Here is a 16071-nt window from a genome sequence, read left to right on the forward strand (position 1 = left end):
ACACACTCACACATCACATACACAAACCCACACTCACACATCACATACACAAACACACTTTTACACTTCACATGCAGCTGCTACTCTATTCATTAGTATTATCTATCCTGATGCCTGGTCACTTTACCTTCATGTACATATCTACCTCAAATACCTTATTATTATCTATCCTGATGTCACTTTACCTTCATGTACATATCTACCTCAAATACCTTATTATTATCTATCCTGATGTCTAGTCACTTTACCCTGCCTTCATGTACATATCTACCTCAAATACCTTATTATTATCTATCCTGATGTCACTTTACCCTGCCTTCATGTACATATCTACCTCTAATACCTTATTATGATCTATCCTGATGTCTAGTCACTTTACCCTGCCTTCATGTACATATCTACCTCTAATACCTTATTATTATCTATCCTGATGTCACTTTACCCTGCCTTCATGTACATATCTACCTCTAATACCTTATTATTATCTATCCTGATGTCACTTTACCCTGCCTTCATGTACATATCTACCTCAAATACCTTATTAATATCTATCCTGATGCCTAGTCCCTTTACCCTGCCTTCACGTACATATCTACCTCAAATACCTTATTATTATCTATCCTGATGCCTAGTCACTTTACCCTGCCTTCATGTACATATCTACCTCAAATACCTTATTATTATCTATCCTGATGTCTAGTCACTTTACCCTGCCTTCATGTACATATCTACCTCTAATACCTTATTATTATCTATCCTGATGTCACTTTACCCTGCCTTCATGTACATATCTACCTCTAATACCTTATTATTATCTATCCTGATGTCACTTTACCCTGCCTTCATGTACATATCTACCTCAAATACCTTATTAATATCTATCCTGATGCCTAGTCCCTTTACCCTGCCTTCACGTACATATCTACCTCAAATACCTTATTATTATCTATCCTGATGCCTAGTCACTTTACCCTGCCTTCATGTACATATCTACCTCAAGACCTTATTATTATCTATCCTGATGCCTAGTCACTTTACCCTGCCTTCATGTACATATCTACCTCAAGACCTTATTATTATCTATCCTGATGCCTAGTCGCATAACCCTGCCCTGATGTACAGATCTACCTCGAATACCTCATCTTTATCTATCCTGATGCCTAGTCACATAACCCTGCCCTGATGTACAGATCTACCTCGAATACCTCATCTTTATCTATCCTGATGCATAGGTACTTTACCCTGCGTTCATGGACATATCTACCTCAAATACCTCGTACCTCTGCACATTGATCTGGTACTGGTACTTCCTGTATATAGATCCAGATTGATCTGGTACTTCCTGTATATAGATCCACATTGATCTGGTACTCCCTGTATATAGCTTCACATTGATCTGGTACTTCCTGTATATAGCTCCACATTGATCTGGTACTCCCTGTATATAGCTCTACATTGATCTGGTACTGGTACTTCCTGTATATAGATCCACATTGATCTGGTACTCCCTGTATATAGCTCCACATTGATCTGGTACTCCCTGTATATAGCTCCACATTGATCTGGTACTCCCTGTATATAGCTCCACATTGATCTGGTACTCCCTGTATATAGCCTCCACATTGATCTGGTACTCCCTGTATATAGCTCCACATTGATCTGGTTCTTCCTGTATATACAGTGGGGCAAAAAGTATTTAGTCAGCCACCAATTGTGCAAGTTCTCCCACTTAAAAAGATGAGAGAGGCCTGTAATGTTCATCATAGGTACACTTCAACTATGACAGACAAAATGAGAAAAAAAATCCAGAAAATCACATTGTAGGATTTTTAATGAATTCATTTGCAAATGATGGTGGAAAATAAGTATTTGGTCAATAACAAAAGTTTATCTCAATACTTTGTTATATACCCTTTGTTGGCAATGACAGAGGTCAAACGTTTTCTGTAAGTCATCACAAGCTTATCACACACTGTTGCTGGTATTTTGGCCCATTCCTCCATGCAGATCTCCTCTAGAGCAGTGATGTTTTGGGGCTGTTGCTGGGCAACACAGACTTTCAACTCCCTCCAAAGATTTTCTATGGGGTTGAGATCTGGAGACTGGCTAGGCCATTCCAGAACCTTGAAATGCTTCAGACTTAACAAATGTAAATCCACTCAAATTAATATAATGTTTTACATTTTGGTATGGTTACATTAAAACAGAAGATTATTTAAGGCAAAAACTAAAGGAGGGTGATTGAGTAGGCATACAACGCGAACGTATAGCAATCTAATCACAGACAACTTTAGTATTTCAGTTAATTAGTAACTTTTCAACTACTTGCTACTTGCAATTAATTATTAGCATGTTAGCTAACCCTTCCCCTAACCTGGTACTAAACTCTATCAGCTAACCATAACTTTTACCCTAACATTAACCCTTAGCCAGCTAGCTAACGTTAGCGTAGCCACCTCTAGCCACAACAGATTGGAATTCGTAATACATCAAACGTTTTTCAATTTCATAACACAAGTTGACATTCGTAACATATCATATCAATTGCAATTCATTATACATTATAATCTGAAATGGATGATGGACATCCACAAATTAATGCATATTATACGAAACTCAACATATCATACAAAAGGAGTTGTCTCGGATTTACGTACAGAATAATATGAGATGCTCTGAGACCAGGAGGAGCCAGGTGGGTCTTCAGCAGGGGAGATGAGAGCCCATGCCAGGAACTGACAAAGCCAATCAGGAATGAGAACAGCTGACAGTGACCAATCAGCTGTAAGAACAGAGATCAGCCAACCAATCAGATGTAAGAACAGACTCCATCAATGCCTGATGCTAAGCATCCACTCAGAGTATGACCAGGCCTGGGTCATCGGCAGGGGTCCGTCACCGCGGCGACAGCATCAGCAGCAGTCACACTGTGCTACCTGAGCAGGTAAACATGGTCATCATGAGGATGTTTAATGGTTGGTGATAGGGATATAGGCCCTGGACCCTACCTACACAGGTGAGCCATGAGAAACATGGACTAGCTATAATAATGTCTAGATATGCAAAAGTCAGACGACATGACGACATTTAAAGACAGACGACATCAGGACATTTAAAGACAGACGACATGAGGACATTTAAAGACTGTGGGACATGAGGACATTTAAAGACTGTGGGACATGAGGACATTTAAAGACTGACGACATGAGGACATTTAAAGTCAGACGACATCAGGACATTTAAAGACTGTGGGACATGAGGACATTTAAAGACTGTGGGACATGAGGACATTTAAAGACAGACGACATGAGGACATTTAAAGTCAGACGACATGAGGACATTTAAAGACAGACGACATGAGGACATTTAAAGACAGACGACATGAGGACATTTAAAGACTGTGGGAAGGCCTGTTGTCTTTTTCAGAGACATTTAAAGGTCATTCTTTTAATTACAATACATTTTCAAACTTGAAAAGCATGAAACATTCAACATTCAACATGTCAGTAGTCATCAAATATTGTGGAAAGACATTGCATATTATGTAAAAATTCTACCATAATCAAATGTAATTGTAATATTATAGTAAATCCTCGAGCTTAGTTTCTGTTGAGTTGATGAAAATCTGCATTATCTGGGATAGTCTTTGAGGTCAGACAGCTTTTCATATGCTAATGTTTTAATCAACATTTTCCTCTGAATTAATCCTGTGAGCGGCTCAGCCTCGCTGGTGTTGTCAAGCAAATTACAAACACACACACACACACACACACACACACACACACACACACACACACACACACACACACACACACACACACACACACACACACACACACACACACACACACACACACACACACACACACACACACAGACGCGCGCGCGCACGCACGCACGCACGCACGCACGCACGCACACGCACGCACGCACGCACGCACGCACGCACACACACACACACACACACACACACGCACGCACGCACGCACGCACACACACACACACACAGGCACACACACACACACACACACACACACACACACACACACACACACACACACACACACACACACACACACACACACAATGTCATTGGTGTTATCAGGCAAATGAACTTTCCCGCTGATGAATGAGTCTGTCTGTTTTGTCGGATCCCCTCATTCACATTACAGTGGGTTTCTGGTTTCTCTTCATATGTGGTGAAATGACTTGATATAATCAGATCTTAAACTTCAGACCTGTCATTGACCTGTCACTACTTTGGCAAATGAAGGAGTCACGAAGTCAGAGTGAAGCACTATTTTAGTCAAACTGTGACAACCCGAGGCATTATGCCCATAGGGGGTACGGCACCTTGTTTTCTGAGTAATTATAAAGATTTTAACATTTGATATAATGGCGCCGGAGGGGATGACTGGCATTTAACAGGCTCCTAAAAAATTGTGCTATTTTGTGTGTGTTTGTTTTCACATTGTTTGTTGTAACTTCTTTATGTACAATAATGTTGCTGCTACCGTCTCTTATGACCGAAAAGAGGACATCAGAACAGAACAGCGATTACTCACCTAGTACCGGACGAAGAAGATATACCGTTGTTCCCAGACCATTCACATGAAGAGAAGACAGAGATACAGGGGACGCAGATCCGTGTGCCTTGTGGGAATCCGTCGGCGATCGGGTAAACCCGCCTATACCATCCATCCTATTGGCCAACGTGCAATCAGTGGAGAATAAACTGGATGAGCTCCGTTCGAGACCAACGGACATTTTTATTTTATTTTTTATATCTTATGTTTCACAGAGTCGTGGCTGAACGACGACACAGATAATATACAGTTGGCTGGGCAAGACAGAACAGAACAAAAAGGGTTCTACCTGGAACCAAAAAGGGTTCTACCTGGAACCAAAAAGGGTTCTACCTGGAACCAAAAAGGGTTCTACTTGGAACCAAAAAGGGTTATTCAAAAGGTTCTCCTATGGGCACAGACAAAATAACCATTTTAGGTTCTAGTCCGGTAAGACGAGGGGTGGGGGAGTGTGTCTATTTGTCAATAACAGCTGGTGAGCCATCTCTAGTATTAAGGAGGGCTCACGGTTTTGCTTGCCTGAGGTAGAGTACCTCATGATAAGCTGTAGACCACACTTTTTTACCAAGAGAGTTTTCATCTACATTTTTTCGTAGCCGTCTATATTTACCACCATAAACCGATGCTGGCACTAAGACCGCTGGCAGTGGACCACACTCAATGAGCTGTATAAGGCCATAACAGACAAGAAAATGCTCATCCTGAAGCGGAGCTCCTATTGGCCGGAAACTTTCTTGCAGGAAAACCTAAATACGTTTTACCTCATTTCTAACAGCATGTCACATGTGCATCCAGAGGGAAAAAAAACACGAGACCACCTTTACTCCACAAACAGAGACGCAGAGCTCGCCCTCCATTCGACAAATCTGATGATAACTCTATAATACTGATTCCTGATTACGAGCAAAAACTAAAGCAGGAAGTGCCAGTGACTCGCTCAATACGGAAGTGGTCAGATGACCAGATGCTAAGCTACAGGACTGTTTTGCTACCACAGACTGGAATATGTTCTGTGATTCATCCGATGGCATTGAGGAGTACACCACATCAGTCACCTTCTTCATCAAAAAGAAAACTCTGAAACTCTGTGGTGATAGTGACTCTGTGGTGATAGTGACTCTGTGGTGATAGTGACTCTGTGGTGATAGTGACTCTGTGGTGATAGTGACTATGTGGTGATAGTGACTATGTGGTGATAGTGACTCTGTGGTAATAGTGACTCTGTGGTGATAGTGACTATGTGGTGATAGTGACTATGTGGTGATAGTGACTCTGTGGTAATAGTGACTCTGTGGTGATAGTGACTCTGTCGTAATAGTGATCGTCTATGACAGAGATCCCGGTAGGGATAGAACCATCGTCTATGACGGAGATCCCGGTAGGGATAGAACCATCGTCTATGACTGAGATTCCGGTAGGGAATGAACCATCTATGACGGAGATCCCGGTAGGGAATGAACCATCTATGACGGAGATCCCGGGAGGGAATGAACCATCGTCTATGACGGAGATCCCGGTAGGGATGGAACCAGCGTCTATTCGAACAGGTCTCAGTAAGTCAATAGAAGCATATGAGAGTTGTAGACATCCATCTAGTAATTATTTATAATAGTTTTTCATTCATATCTTCTTATTTAATCCAGAGTGGCGCAGCGGTCTAAGCAGTGCTAGAGGCGTCACAACAGACCGTTGTTCAAAACTACAGTAGATGACTAGTGACAGTGTTCCTCCTGAACTACAGTAGATGACTAGTGACAGTGTTCCTCCTGAACTACAGTAGATGACTAGTGACAGTGTTCCTCCTGAACTACAGTAGATGACTAGTGACAGTGTTCCTGAACTACAGTAGATGACTAGTGACAGTGTTCCTGAACTACAGTAGATGACTAGTGACAGTGTTCCTCCTGAACTACAGTAGATGACTAGTGACAGTGTTCCTCCTGAACTACAGTAGATGACTAGTGACAGTGTTCCTGAACTACAGTAGATGACTAGTGACAGTGTTCCTGAACTACAGTAGATGACTAGTGACAGTGTTCCTCCTGAACTACAGTAGATGACTAGTGACAGTGTTCCTCCTGAACTACAGTAGATGACTAGTGACAGTGTTCCTGAACTACAGTAGATGACTAGTGACAGTGTTCCTGAACTACAGTAGATGACTAGTGACAGTGTTCCTGAACTACAGTAGATGACTAGTGACAGTGTTCCTCCTGAACTACAGTAGATGACTAGTGACAGTGTTCCTGAACTACAGTAGATGACTAGTGACAGTGTTCCTCCTGAACTACAGTAGATGACTAGTGACAGTGTTCCTCCTGAACTACAGTAGATGACTAGTGACAGTGTTCCTCCTGAACTACAGTAGATGACTAGTGACAGTGTTCCTCCTGAACTACAGTAGATGACTAGTGACAGTGTTCCTGAACTACAGTAGATGACTAGTGACAGTGTTCCTCCTGAACTACAGTAGATGACTAGTGACAGTGTTCCTCCTGAACTACAGTAGATGACTAGTGACAGTGTTCCTGAACTACAGTAGATGACTAGTGACAGTGTTCCTGAACTACAGTAGATGACTAGTGACAGTGTTCCTCCTGAACTACAGTAGATGACTAGTGACAGTGTTCCTCCTGAACTACAGTAGATGACTAGTGACAGTGTTCCTCCTGAACTACAGTAGATGACTAGTGACAGTGTTCCTGAACTACAGTAGATGACTAGTGACAGTGTTCCTCCTGAACTACAGTAGATGACTAGTGACAGTGTTCCTCCTGAACTACAGTAGATGACTAGTGACAGTGTTCCTGAACTACAGTAGATGACTAGTGACAGTGTTCCTGAACTACAGTAGATGACTAGTGACAGTGTTCCTCCTGAACTACAGTAGATGACTAGTGACAGTGTTCCTCCTGAACTACAGTAGATGACTAGTGACAGTGTTCCTGAACTACAGTAGATGACTAGTGACAGTGTTCCTGAACTACAGTAGATGACTAGTGACAGTGTTCCTCCTGAACTACAGTAGATGACTAGTGACAGTGTTCCTCCTGAACTACAGTAGATGACTAGTGACAGTGTTCCTGAACTACAGTAGATGACTAGTGACAGTGTTCCTGAACTACAGTAGATGACTAGTGACAGTGTTCCTGAACTACAGTAGATGACTAGTGACAGTGTTCCTCCTGAACTACAGTAGATGACTAGTGACAGTGTTCCTGAACTACAGTAGATGACTAGTGACAGTGTTCCTCCTGAACTACAGTAGATGACTAGTGACAGTGTTCCTCCTGAACTACAGTAGATGACTAGTGACAGTGTTCCTCCTGAACTACAGTAGATGACTAGTGACAGTGTTCCTCCTGAACTACAGTAGATGACTAGTGACAGTGTTCCTGAACTACAGTAGATGACTAGTGACAGTGTTCCTCCTGAACTACAGTAGATGACTAGTGACAGTGTTCCTCCTGAACTACAGTAGATGACTAGTGACAGTGTTCCTGAACTACAGTAGATGACTAGTGACAGTGTTCCTGAACTACAGTAGATGACTAGTGACAGTGTTCCTCCTGAACTACAGTAGATGACTAGTGACAGTGTTCCTCCTGAACTACAGTAGATGACTAGTGACAGTGTTCCTCCTGAACTACAGTAGATGACTAGTGACAGTGTTCCTCCTGAACTACAGTAGATGACTAGTGACAGTGTTCCTCCTGAACTACAGTAGATGACTAGTGACAGTGTTCCTGAACTACAGTAGATGACTAGTGACAGTGTTCCTCCTGAACTACAGTAGATGACTAGTGACAGTGTTCCTCCTGAACTACAGTAGATGACTATTGACAGTGTTCCTGAACTACAGTAGATGACTAGTGACAGTGTTCCTCCTGAACTACAGTAGATGACTAGTGACAGTGTTCCTGAACTACAGTAGATGACTAGTGACAGTGTTCCTGAACTACAGTAGATGACTAGTGACAGTGTTCCTGAACTACAGTAGATGACTAGTGACAGTGTTCCTCCTGAACTACAGTAGATGACTAGTGACAGTGTTCCTGAACTACAGTAGATGACTAGTGACAGTGTTCCTCCTGAACTACAGTAGATGACTAGTGACAGTGTTCCTCCTGAACTACAGTAGATGACTAGTGACAGTGTTCCTCCTGAACTACAGTAGATGACTAGTGACAGTGTTCCTCCTGAACTACAGTAGATGACTAGTGACAGTGTTCCTGAACTACAGTAGATGACTAGTGACAGTGTTCCTCCTGAACTACAGTAGATGACTAGTGACAGTGTTCCTCCTGAACTACAGTAGATGACTAGTGACAGTGTTCCTGAACTACAGTAGATGACTAGTGACAGTGTTCCTGAACTACAGTAGATGACTAGTGACAGTGTTCCTCCTGAACTACAGTAGATGACTAGTGACAGTGTTCCTCCTGAACTACAGTAGATGACTAGTGACAGTGTTCCTCCTGAACTACAGTAGATGACTAGTGACAGTGTTCCTCCTGAACTACAGTAGATGACTAGTGACAGTGTTCCTCCTGAACTACAGTAGATGACTAGTGACAGTGTTCCTGAACTACAGTAGATGACTAGTGACAGTGTTCCTCCTGAACTACAGTAGATGACTAGTGACAGTGTTCCTCCTGAACTACAGTAGATGACTATTGACAGTGTTCCTGAACTACAGTAGATGACTAGTGACAGTGTTCCTCCTGAACTACAGTAGATGACTAGTGACAGTGTTCCTCCTGAACTACAGTAGATGACTAGTGACAGTGTTCCTCCTGAACTACAGTAGATGACTAGTGACAGTGTTCTTGAACGACAGTAGATGACTAGTGACAGTGTTCCTCCTGAACTACAGTAGATGACTAGTGACAGTGTTCCTCCTGAACTACAGTAGATGACTAGTGACAGTGTTCCTGAACGACAGTAGATGACTAGTGACAGTGTTCCTGAACTACAGTAGATGACTAGTGACAGTGTTCCTGAACTACAGTAGATGACTAGTGACAGTGTTCCTGAACGACAGTAGATGACTAGTGACAGTGTTCCTGAACTACAGTAGATGACTAGTGACAGTGTTCCTGAACTACAGTAGATGACTAGTGACAGTGTTCCTGAACTACAGTAGATGACTAGTGACAGTGTTCCTCCTGAACTACAGTAGATGACTAGTGACAGTGTTCCTGAACTACAGTAGATGACTAGTGACAGTGTTCCTGAACTACAGTAGATGACTAGTGACAGTGTTCCTCCTGAACTACAGTAGATGACTAGTGACAGTGTTCCTCCTGAACTACAGTAGATGACTAGTGACAGTGTTCCTGAACTACAGTAGATGACTAGTGACAGTGTTCCTCCTGAACTACAGTAGATGACTAGTGACAGTGTTCCTCCTGAACTACAGTAGATGACTAGTGACAGTGTTCCTCCTGAACTACAGTAGATGACTAGTGACAGTGTTCCTCCTGAACTACAGTAGATGACTAGTGACAGTGTTCCTCCTGAACTACAGTAGATGACTAGTGACAGTGTTCCTCCTGAACTACAGTAGATGACTAGTGACAGTGTTCCTCCTGAACTACAGTAGATGACTAGTGACAGTGTTCCTCCTGAACTACAGTAGATGACTAGTGACAGTGTTCCTCCTGAACTACAGTAGATGACTAGTGACAGTGTTCCTGAACTACAGTAGATGACTAGTGACAGTGTTCCTCCTGAACTACAGTAGATGACTAGTGACAGTGTTCCTCCTGAACTACAGTAGATGACTATTGACAGTGTTCCTGAACTACAGTAGATGACTAGTGACAGTGTTCCTCCTGAACTACAGTAGATGACTAGTGACAGTGTTCCTCCTGAACTACAGTAGATGACTAGTGACAGTGTTCCTCCTGAACTACAGTAGATGACTAGTGACAGTGTTCCTCCTGAACTACAGTAGATGACTAGTGACAGTGTTCCTCCTGAACTACAGTAGATGACTAGTGACAGTGTTCCTGAACTACAGTAGATGACTAGTGACAGTGTTCCTGAACTACAGTAGATGACTAGTGACAGTGTTCCTCCTGAACTACAGTAGATGACTAGTGACAGTGTTCCTCCTGAACTACAGTAGATGACTAGTGACAGTGTTCCTGAACTACAGTAGATGACTATTGACAGTGTTCCTGAACTACAGTAGATGACTAGTGACAGTGTTCCTCCTGAACTACAGTAGATGACTAGTGACAGTGTTCCTGAACTACAGTAGATGACTAGTGACAGTGTTCCTGAACTACAGTAGATGACTAGTGACAGTGTTCCTCCTGAACTACAGTAGATGACTAGTGACAGTGTTCCTGAACTACAGTAGATGACTAGTGACAATGTTCCTGAACTACAGTAGATGACTAGTGACAGTGTTCCTCCTGAACTACAGTAGATGACTAGTGACAGTGTTCCTCCTGAACTACAGTAGATGACTAGTGACAGTGTTCCTGAACTACAGTAGATGACTAGTGACAGTGTTCCTCCTGAACTACAGTAGATGACTAGTGACAGTGTTCCTCCTGAACTACAGTAGATGACTAGTGACAGTGTTCCTCCTGAACTACAGTAGATGACTAGTGACAGTGTTCCTGAACTACAGTAGATGACTAGTGACAGTGTTCCTCCTGAACTACAGTAGATGACTAGTGACAGTGTTCCTCCTGAACTACAGTAGATGACTAGTGACAGTGTTCCTGAACGACAGTAGATGACTAGTGACAGTGTTCCTGAACTACAGTAGATGACTAGTGACAGTGTTCCTGAACTACAGTAGATGACTAGTGACAGTGTTCCTGAACGACAGTAGATGACTAGTGACAGTGTTCCTGAACTACAGTAGATGACTAGTGACAGTGTTCCTGAACTACAGTAGATGACTAGTGACAGTGTTCCTCCTGAACTACAGTAGATGACTAGTGACAGTGTTCCTGAACTACAGTAGATGACTAGTGACAGTGTTCCTGAACTACAGTAGATGACTAGTGACAGTGTTCCTCCTGAACTACAGTAGATGACTAGTGACAGTGTTCCTCCTGAACTACAGTAGATGACTAGTGACAGTGTTCCTGAACTACAGTAGATGACTAGTGACAGTGTTCCTCCTGAACTACAGTAGATGACTAGTGACAGTGTTCCTCCTGAACTACAGTAGATGACTAGTGACAGTGTTCCTCCTGAACTACAGTAGATGACTAGTGACAGTGTTCCTCCTGAACTACAGTAGATGACTAGTGACAGTGTTCCTCCTGAACTACAGTAGATGACTAGTGACAGTGTTCCTCCTGAACTACAGTAGATGACTAGTGACAGTGTTCCTCCTGAACTACAGTAGATGACTAGTGACAGTGTTCCTCCTGAACTACAGTAGATGACTAATGACAGTGTTCCTAAACTACAGTAGATGACTAGTGACAGTGTTCCTGAACTACAGTAGATGACTAGTGACAGTGTTCCTCCTGAACTACAGTAGATGACTAATGACAGTGTTCCTGAACTACAGTAGATGACTAGTGACAGTGTTCCTGAACTACAGTAGATGACTAGTGACAGTGTTCCTGAACTACAGTAGATGACTAGTGACAGTGTTCCTCCTGAACTACAGTAGATGACTAGTGACAGTGTTCCTCCTGAACTACAGTAGATGACTAGTGACAGTGTTCCTCCTGAACTACAGTAGATGACTAGTGACAGTGTTCCTCCTGAACTACAGTAGATGACTAGTGACAGTGTTCCTGAACTACAGTAGATGACTAGTGACAGTGTTCCTCCTGAACTACAGTAGATGACTAGTGACAGTGTTCCTCCTGAACTACAGTAGATGACTATTGACAGTGTTCCTGAACTACAGTAGATGACTAGTGACAGTGTTCCTCCTGAACTACAGTAGATGACTAGTGACAGTGTTCCTCCTGAACTACAGTAGATGACTAGTGACAGTGTTCCTCCTGAACTACAGTAGATGACTAGTGACAGTGTTCTTGAACGACAGTAGATGACTAGTGACAGTGTTCCTCCTGAACTACAGTAGATGACTAGTGACAGTGTTCCTCCTGAACTACAGTAGATGACTAGTGACAGTGTTCCTGAACGACAGTAGATGACTAGTGACAGTGTTCCTGAACTACAGTAGATGACTAGTGACAGTGTTCCTGAACTACAGTAGATGACTAGTGACAGTGTTCCTGAACGACAGTAGATGACTAGTGACAGTGTTCCTGAACTACAGTAGATGACTAGTGACAGTGTTCCTGAACTACAGTAGATGACTAGTGACAGTGTTCCTGAACTACAGTAGATGACTAGTGACAGTGTTCCTCCTGAACTACAGTAGATGACTAGTGACAGTGTTCCTGAACTACAGTAGATGACTAGTGACAGTGTTCCTCCTGAACTACAGTAGATGACTAGTGACAGTGTTCCTCCTGAACTACAGTAGATGACTAGTGACAGTGTTCCTGAACTACAGTAGATGACTAGTGACAGTGTTCCTCCTGAACTACAGTAGATGACTAGTGACAGTGTTCCTCCTGAACTACAGTAGATGACTAGTGACAGTGTTCCTCCTGAACTACAGTAGATGACTAGTGACAGTGTTCCTCCTGAACTACAGTAGATGACTAGTGACAGTGTTCCTCCTGAACTACAGTAGATGACTAGTGACAGTGTTCCTCCTGAACTACAGTAGATGACTAGTGACAGTGTTCCTCCTGAACTACAGTAGATGACTAGTGACAGTGTTCCTCCTGAACTACAGTAGATGACTAGTGACAGTGTTCCTCCTGAACTACAGTAGATGACTAGTGACAGTGTTCCTGAACTACAGTAGATGACTAGTGACAGTGTTCCTCCTGAACTACAGTAGATGACTAGTGACAGTGTTCCTCCTGAACTACAGTAGATGACTATTGACAGTGTTCCTGAACTACAGTAGATGACTAGTGACAGTGTTCCTCCTGAACTACAGTAGATGACTAGTGACAGTGTTCCTCCTGAACTACAGTAGATGACTAGTGACAGTGTTCCTCCTGAACTACAGTAGATGACTAGTGACAGTGTTCCTCCTGAACTACAGTAGATGACTAGTGACAGTGTTCCTCCTGAACTACAGTAGATGACTAGTGACAGTGTTCCTGAACTACAGTAGATGACTAGTGACAGTGTTCCTGAACTACAGTAGATGACTAGTGACAGTGTTCCTCCTGAACTACAGTAGATGACTAGTGACAGTGTTCCTCCTGAACTACAGTAGATGACTAGTGACAGTGTTCCTGAACTACAGTAGATGACTAGTGACAGTGTTCCTGAACTACAGTAGATGACTAGTGACAGTGTTCCTCCTGAACTACAGTAGATGACTAGTGACTACAGTAGATGACTAGTGACAGTGTTCCTGAACTACAGTAGATGACTAGTGACAGTGTTCCTGAACTACAGTAGATGACTAGTGACAGTGTTCCTCCTGAACTACAGTAGATGACTAGTGACAGTGTTCCTGAACTACAGTAGATGACTAGTGACAGTGTTCCTGAACTACAGTAGATGACTAGTGACAGTGTTCCTCCTGAACTACAGTAGATGACTAGTGACAGTGTTCCTCCTGAACTACAGTAGATGACTAGTGACAGTGTTCCTGAACTACAGTAGATGACTAGTGACAGTGTTCCTCCTGAACTACAGTAGATGACTAGTGACAGTGTTCCTCCTGAACTACAGTAGATGACTAGTGACAGTGTTCCTCCTGAACTACAGTAGATGACTAGTGACAGTGTTCCTGAACTACAGTAGATGACTAGTGACAGTGTTCCTCCTGAACTACAGTAGATGACTAGTGACAGTGTTCCTCCTGAACTACAGTAGATGACTAGTGACAGTGTTCCTGAACTACAGTAGATGACTAGTGACAGTGTTCCTCCTGAACTACAGTAGATGACTAGTGACAGTGTTCCTGAACTACAGTAGATGACTAGTGACAGTGTTCCTGAACTACAGTAGATGACTAGTGACAGTGTTCCTCCTGAACTACAGTAGATGACTAGTGACAGTGTTCCTCCTGAACTACAGTAGATGACTAGTGACAGTGTTCCTCCTGAACTACAGTAGATGACTAGTGACAGTGTTCCTCCTGAACTACAGTAGATGACTAGTGACAGTGTTCCTCCTGAACTACAGTAGATGACTAGTGACAGTGTTCCTGAACTACAGTAGATGACTAGTGACAGTGTTCCTCCTGAACTACAGTAGATGACTAGTGACAGTGTTCCTCCTGAACTACAGTAGATGACTATTGACAGTGTTCCTGAACTACAGTAGATGACTAGTGACAGTGTTCCTCCTGAACTACAGTAGATGACTAGTGACAGTGTTCCTCCTGAACTACAGTAGATCCTCCTGAACTACAGTAGATGACTAGTGACAGTGTTCCTCCTGAACTACAGTAGATGACTAGTGACAGTGTTCTCCTGAACTACAGTAGATGACTAGTGACAGTGTTCCTCCTGAACTACAGTAGATGACTAGTGACAGTGTTCCTCCTGAACTACAGTAGATGACTAGTGACAGTGTTCCTGAACGACAGTAGATGACTAGTGACAGTGTTCCTGAACTACAGTAGATGACTAGTGACAGTGTTCCTGAACTACAGTAGATGACTAGTGACAGTGTTCCTGAACGACAGTAGATGACTAGTGACAGTGTTCCTGAACTACAGTAGATGACTAGTGACAGTGTTCCTGAACTACAGTAGATGACTAGTGACAGTGTTCCTGAACTACAGTAGATGACTAGTGACAGTGTTCCTCCTGAACTACAGTAGATGACTAGTGACAGTGTTCCTGAACTACAGTAGATGACTAGTGACAGTGTTCCTCCTGAACTACAGTAGATGACTAGTGACAGTGTTCCTCCTGAACTACAGTAGATGACTAGTGACAGTGTTCCTGAACTACAGTAGATGACTAGTGACAGTGTTCCTCCTGAACTACAGTAGATGACTAGTGACAGTGACAGTGTTCCTCCTGAACTACAGTAGATGACTAGTGACAGTGTTCCTCCTGAACTACAGTAGATGACTAGTGACAGTGTTCCTCCTGAACTACAGTAGATGACTAGTGACAGTGTTCCTCCTGAACTACAGTAGATGACTAGTGACAGTGTTCCTCCTGAACTACAGTAGATGACTAGTGACAGTGTTCCTCCTGAACTACAGTAGATGACTAGTGACAGTGTTCCTCCTGAACTACAGTAGATGACTAGTGACAGTGTTCCTCCTGAACTACAGTAGATGACTAGTGACAGTGTTCCTGAACTACAGTAGATGACTAGTGACAGTGTTCCTCCTGAACTACAGTAGATGACTAGTGACAGTGTTCCTCCTGAACTACAGTAGATGACTATTGACAGTGTTCCTGAACTACAGTAGATGACTAGTGACAGTGTTCCT

Source organism: Oncorhynchus gorbuscha, linkage group LG22 (genome assembly GCF_021184085.1).
Source record: "Oncorhynchus gorbuscha isolate QuinsamMale2020 ecotype Even-year linkage group LG22, OgorEven_v1.0, whole genome shotgun sequence".
Taxonomy (NCBI): domain Eukaryota; kingdom Metazoa; phylum Chordata; class Actinopteri; order Salmoniformes; family Salmonidae; genus Oncorhynchus; species Oncorhynchus gorbuscha.